Genomic DNA, 6,000 nt, shown 5'->3' with positions numbered 1-6,000 from the left:
TAGGGAGTTTAAAAGGTCCATTCGAAAAAATTTAAAGGGAAAACACAGCCAGTACGCCAGTACTTAGCAGTTAAAGGGAGAGGGAGGGGAAATTTCTTACCCAACCAGAAGATCAGAAGACTGAGGTTTAGCTTTCCTCTTCGTGGTCAGCCATCTGTTAAGGGCTAAAATTCTAGCTAGTCTGTCTAAAATATCTAATGAGTGGTCGCCAATAAATTATAAGATTTAGCAAGAGTTAGACTTTTAAGCGTTTATTTGTTTTTTGTTTTTGAGGGGCAATGGGGGTTAAGTGACTTGCCCAGGGTCACACAGCTAGTACGTGTCAAGTGTCTGAGGCCGGATTTGAACTCAGGTACTCCTGAATCCAGGGCCAGTGCTTTATCCACTGCGCCACCTAGCCGCCCCTTTTTAAGCGTTTATTAAGGAGAATAAGAATTTGGTAAAGAGAGAGAGAAAGGCCTAGATCCCTATCTATTAAAGGGAGAGCACATTTCTAGCTCCGCTCTCCACCAGAGTCCAAAGGAAAGAGCGCGAGACTGAGCGCCAGTCTCTTCCTTCCTCCTCCCACTAGCCCGCGTCACTTCCTGACTCCTGGTCTTGCCCTCAAAGACCTTCGCTTCATGGGCAGAACTCTTCTACAGTAAGTCTCCAGCAGGTGGCGTCATTCCAATCGTTACAATTTGAACTCAGGTACTCCTGAATCCAGGGCCGGTGCTTTATCCACTGAGCCACCTAGTTGCCCCCTTCCAGCTTATTTCTTGACTTTTGACTTTATGTTAGAGTTGGGCTCTGTTTATCTTAGGGGAGGGGTGGGGGAGATGTCTCATCTGAGCTTCAGGCTTTTATATCCTTTTGCTGTTTTCACAGCTCATTGTGGGCCTGTAAGTTTTCAGTTCTTCCAGCGTGGTGTGATTTGGGGAGAGAATTGGTCACCACCCTCCTGGTCTATGCTCTGGTCCTTACATAGGTAAGGTCCCTGTTCCCTTATGACTTTGACCACTCCTTTCCATCCTGGAACTGGATAATGGGAGACAGAACTGCCAAATGGCACCCAATTCTGTGCTCAGTGATATGATGATCCCCTGAGATCTTTTTTTTTTTAGACTTTTATTTTCCAAATTACATGCAAAAGCAAATTTTGACATCAATTTTTTTAAACTTTGTGTTCCAACTTCTCTTCCTCCCTCCCCTCCCACCCCTACCCAAGAATTCATACAATTCAACATAAATTATACATGAGTAGTCATGGCAAACAATTCTACATTATCTAGGTTGTGAGAGAAAACAGATAAAAATAAAACTTCAGATTAAGGAATTGTCAAAAAAAAAATGTGTTACAGTCTGTTTTCAGATACCATCAGTTCTTTCTCTGTAGATGGACTACAATTTTACTAAGTTCTTCAGAGTTATATTGGATCATTGCCTTGCTGAAAATAACCACATGCTTCCCAGCAGATCATCTTACACTAATGCTGTTATTTTGTATACAGTACAAAGATTCCCTAGGATCTTTCTGACCAGATGTTTAGTCCCTGGGTGCTGGGCTGCTCTCTGTCATTGCTGCTGCTGCCACATTTCACAGCAGGTATTGCTTCCACTATGCCAGGGTCCCAGCTGGATCCTATCCCAGGATCTGAGGACCTGTCTTCCTAAGCTGCTATGGGCCGTAAAAATGACTGTGACTTTCCTGCTCAGAATTCAGTCTGACACATTTCTAATTAATAAAGTATTTTTCCCCCGTTACATGTAAAGATAGTTCTCAACTTTTGTTTATACAAGCTTTCCAATTTCAGATTTTTCTCCCTCCCTCCCCTCCCTCCCCCCTCCCCTAGACAGTAATCTGATATAGGTTTATATATATATAACATAATAACATTAAACATATTTCTGCATTAGTCATGTTATAAGAGAAAAAATCAGAGCAATGATGAAAAACCTCAAAATAGAAAAACAGCACCAAAAACAAAAGAAATAGTATGGTTCATTCAGCATCTATACTCCACAGTTCTTTTTTTTTTTCCTGAATTTGGAGATCCTCTTCTATCATGAGTTCCCTGGAACTCTTCTGTACCATTGCATTGGTGAGAAGAATATAGTCCATCACAGTAGATCAACACTCAATGTTGATGATACTGTGTACAATGTTCTTCTGGTTCTGCTCATCTCACTCATCATCAGCCCATGCAAGACCCTCCAGGTTTCTCTGAACTCCTCCTGCTCAGCACAATAGTATTCCATTGTATTCATATACCACAACTTGTCCAGCCATTCCCCAATTGATGGGCATCCCCTCAACTTCCAATTCCTTGCCACCACATAAAGAGCAGCTATAAATATTTTTGTACATGTGGGTCCCTTTCCCCTTTCCATAATTTCTTTGGGAAAAAGACCCAAAAGTGGTATTGCTGGGTCAAAGGGTATGCACAGCTTTATTGCCCTTTGGGCATAATTCCAAATTGCTCTCCAGAATGGTTGGATCAGTTCACAGATCCACCAACAATGCATTAGTGTTCCAATTTTTCCACAGCTTCTCCAACATTTATTATTTTCTTTTTTTGTAATTTTAGCCAATCTGATAGGCGAGTCTGACACATTTCTAAGGTTGTAGAGAGGATATGTTGGGAGAGCTTTGCAAAAATGCTGACTTCACTTTACCATCTTGGATCAGGTATAAGGAAATGAGGGCCTGACCCACGGTGGTGGAAGTGCCAGGGGAGAGAGCTCTTTTTGCTTTTCTGAACGGAGTAAGGTCTGTCACGACACTCCCCAGAACCATCCACTTACATCTCTGATCTAGGCTTTGTTCTCAGCTCTGGCTCATTGTAGTCATAGCAGAAAGCATATTAAGATCCATTAGCAGTGACAGTTCTCAGAGTTATCTTCTCGTCTCTCAATTGCATGGAAGAAATGGTTTCCTAGGGTAAAACCTGAGAAACAGCTCTGGAGGGGAAATGGGAACCACAAACATTTTGCAACATTTGGACAGACAATCTAGGAATGACCTGTCCTGTCCCCCCAAAACCATCTGGTGGCTTAATAATAGAAAATCTCCAACCAATTATAGAAGATACCTAATATAATAAACTATGCAAGGACATAATAAAGGTGGATGATCTGAAACATTCTCACAGTAACTTTTTGTTGTCTTTGGATGAGACATCTGCAGTGGGGTCTAAATTGTTACCTTAAGCTTTCAGTTTTATCTAATTTTACAATTGCAAAAGTATTTTGTCACCTTCCCTTCTTTCTCTCTCTCTCTCTCTCTCTCTGGCAGGGCAATGAGGGTTAAGTGACTTGCCCAGGGCCACACTAGTAAGTGTCAAGTGTCTGAGGCTGGATTTGAACTCAGGTCCTCCTGAATTCAGAGCTGGTGCTTTATACACTTTGCCACTTAGCTGCCCTGACCTTCCCTTATCTCTTGCCCTTGAACAGAATGGGAACAGATCAGATACCAAATTCTGCCAAGTGCATGACAAACAGTCCCCTAAAAGCTCACTTTTTCCCACATTAAATGATTCCCCCTTTCTTTACCCATCTGTCTACTTGAAAAGGTATTACTTATGTATCCTAAGTAGTCCCAGAATGTTGCTATGATTTCTAAGAGGGTCTGAAAAATATTAAGAACTAGAATGTGGAAAGTGTTATTAGTGACAGCAGGCTACCTTATCACATTAATACAAATCTTCACTTGCGGTTTAGTTTCCTATCTTTGATCCACAGTCATTGGATCCTCTGCTAACAGGCATGGCTCTCTCAAGAAATCTCCCTCTGCTCAGTAGACCAAAAAGGGGAAGACAGTTAAGGAGCTGCCAAGCCCTCTTCAGGGCTGCTTTCTATCTTTGGTGTCTAACTCTCACCCATGGCTCCAAGAAGCTGTAGCGTGTGCAGCAGCCACACTCCAGTAAACCATTTAGGCAAAGGGACCAAACCAGGTTGAGGGTAACCAATGGGTCTCAAACCTGTTGGTGAATTAGTGAAGCCTGTGAAGACACCCCCCCCCCAGTGGAATGGGCAAATAAGACTAATTGGTTCCAGTGACCATGAAGATGCCTGAAGCAGGCACCGTGGAATGCTTAGAGCTTGGTCAGACATAGAAGATGCCAAGGGCATCCCCTGCATCTGGAGCCATCATCAGTAGTCTTGACTCTGTACTGCCACTGGACTGTGATGACACAACTTTGTGCAACTCTGCTTCACTTAAATCCAATTTATGCACGAGTTAAAGACATCATCCATACCATTTTACCATTTTCACTTACCTCAGAGTCCTGTGGTGACAGGCAAGTGATGAAGTCGCAGGTGCAGATATATGAGGAGCTGTAGTCACAATCCTGCAAACAGGTGGTCCAGGCCATAGGGTTATCTTCTCATTGGAAGCAACAATGGGATTCAGCAGCCCCTTGAATGTCTGAGAAGCCTTTTAAGGGCCTCACTGTTCACCTCCTGGTGTGAGGAAGGGGCTAGAAAATGTGCCTGAAAAATTGTCTGCTTACCCAACCGTGGCCTGATTACTGTGGCAGGTGGGGGTCCTACCCTTTAGTTGAAACACACACACACACAATATACAAAAACGTCTACAAAGATGATTCCACTCATCATCAGTACATGGAATGTGCACACACTTACAGACAACACAAAATCCAGAAGACCTGAAAGATAAACAGCTCTTGTTGTGACAGAACTCAGTGGGTATTGCATCCAAATAGCAGCCCTGAGTGAAACTAGGCTGGCAAACAAAGGCCAACTTGCTGAAGTCGGAGCTGGATACACATTTTTCTGGAGTGGTCACAATGATGGGGAGCACCATGAATCTGATGTAAGTTTTGCAATCAAAACTAATCTAATCAACAAGCTTGTATGCCTACCAAAAGGAGTGAATGACTAGCAGGCTTATGACAATTCTATTGCCAACTATAGGAAAATGCCATGCCACCATCCTCAATGCTTATACTCTTACCATGAAAAATCCTGATGAGGTCAAAGAAAATTTTTATGAAGACCTGGAGGTCCTCATCATCAATGTGCCAAAAGAAGACAAGCTTATAATTCTGGGTGAATAATAATGCTAGAGTAGGTTTAGACTACCAGACATGGCAGGGAGTCCTTTGGAGGAATGGAGCTAGAAACAGCAACAGCAATAGTTACTTACTACTGAGGACTTGTGCATCTCATGACCTTCTCATCACCAACATTTACCTAAACGATATAAAACTTTGTGTATGGGGGCAGATAGGTGGCACAGTGGATAAAGCAGGGGTTCTAGATTCAGGAGTACCTGAGTTCAAATCCGGCCTCAGACACTTGACACTTACTAGCTGTGTGACCCTAGACAAGTCACTTAACCCTCATTGCCCCACTAAAAAAAAAAACTTTGTGGATGCACCCTCACAATAAACATTAACATTTGAAAGACTATGTGATTATAAGAAAAGTCAGATAGGATGGGAGAGTGATGAAAGCAGTGGTGTGGCCCTGAGTGCTGGGCTGATCCTCTCCAAGCTAAATATTTGCATTCAACAAAAGTGGAGACCCCAAGGCAAATGACAACCAGAAGACTTAATGTCAACAGATTAGAAAGCTTCTCTGAAGTTTGTTGCTAACTTTGAGGGAAAGTTAAACCAACACACAGTTAGCAACAGTGAAGAGAAAAGGAAAGGACAGCTTTTAGAGAGGTTTGTTGTACAGCAGTGCATTTGCTCATCTAGGTCAGAACACTTGCAAATATCAAGACTGTTGTTTTTTTTTTTTTTAAGTGAGGCAATTGGGGTTAAGTGACTTGCCCAGGGTCACACAGCTAGTAAATGTTAAGCGTCTGAGGCCGGATTTGAACTCAGGTACTCCTGACTCCAGGGCCAGTGCTCTATCCACTGCACCACCTAGCTGCCCCTATCAAGACTGTTTTGATGAAAATGATGGGGAAATTCAGAAGCTGCTAAAGGAAAAAATGAGAACTCCATAGGGTTACCAGCATTTAACTCCAACAAAAGTAAAGTACAAGCA

This window comes from Dromiciops gliroides, chromosome 4 (genome assembly GCF_019393635.1).
Source record: "Dromiciops gliroides isolate mDroGli1 chromosome 4, mDroGli1.pri, whole genome shotgun sequence".
Classification (NCBI taxonomy): domain Eukaryota; kingdom Metazoa; phylum Chordata; class Mammalia; order Microbiotheria; family Microbiotheriidae; genus Dromiciops; species Dromiciops gliroides.
The sequence above is the reverse complement of the archived record's forward strand: the minus strand, read 5'-3'. Positions refer to the sequence as shown.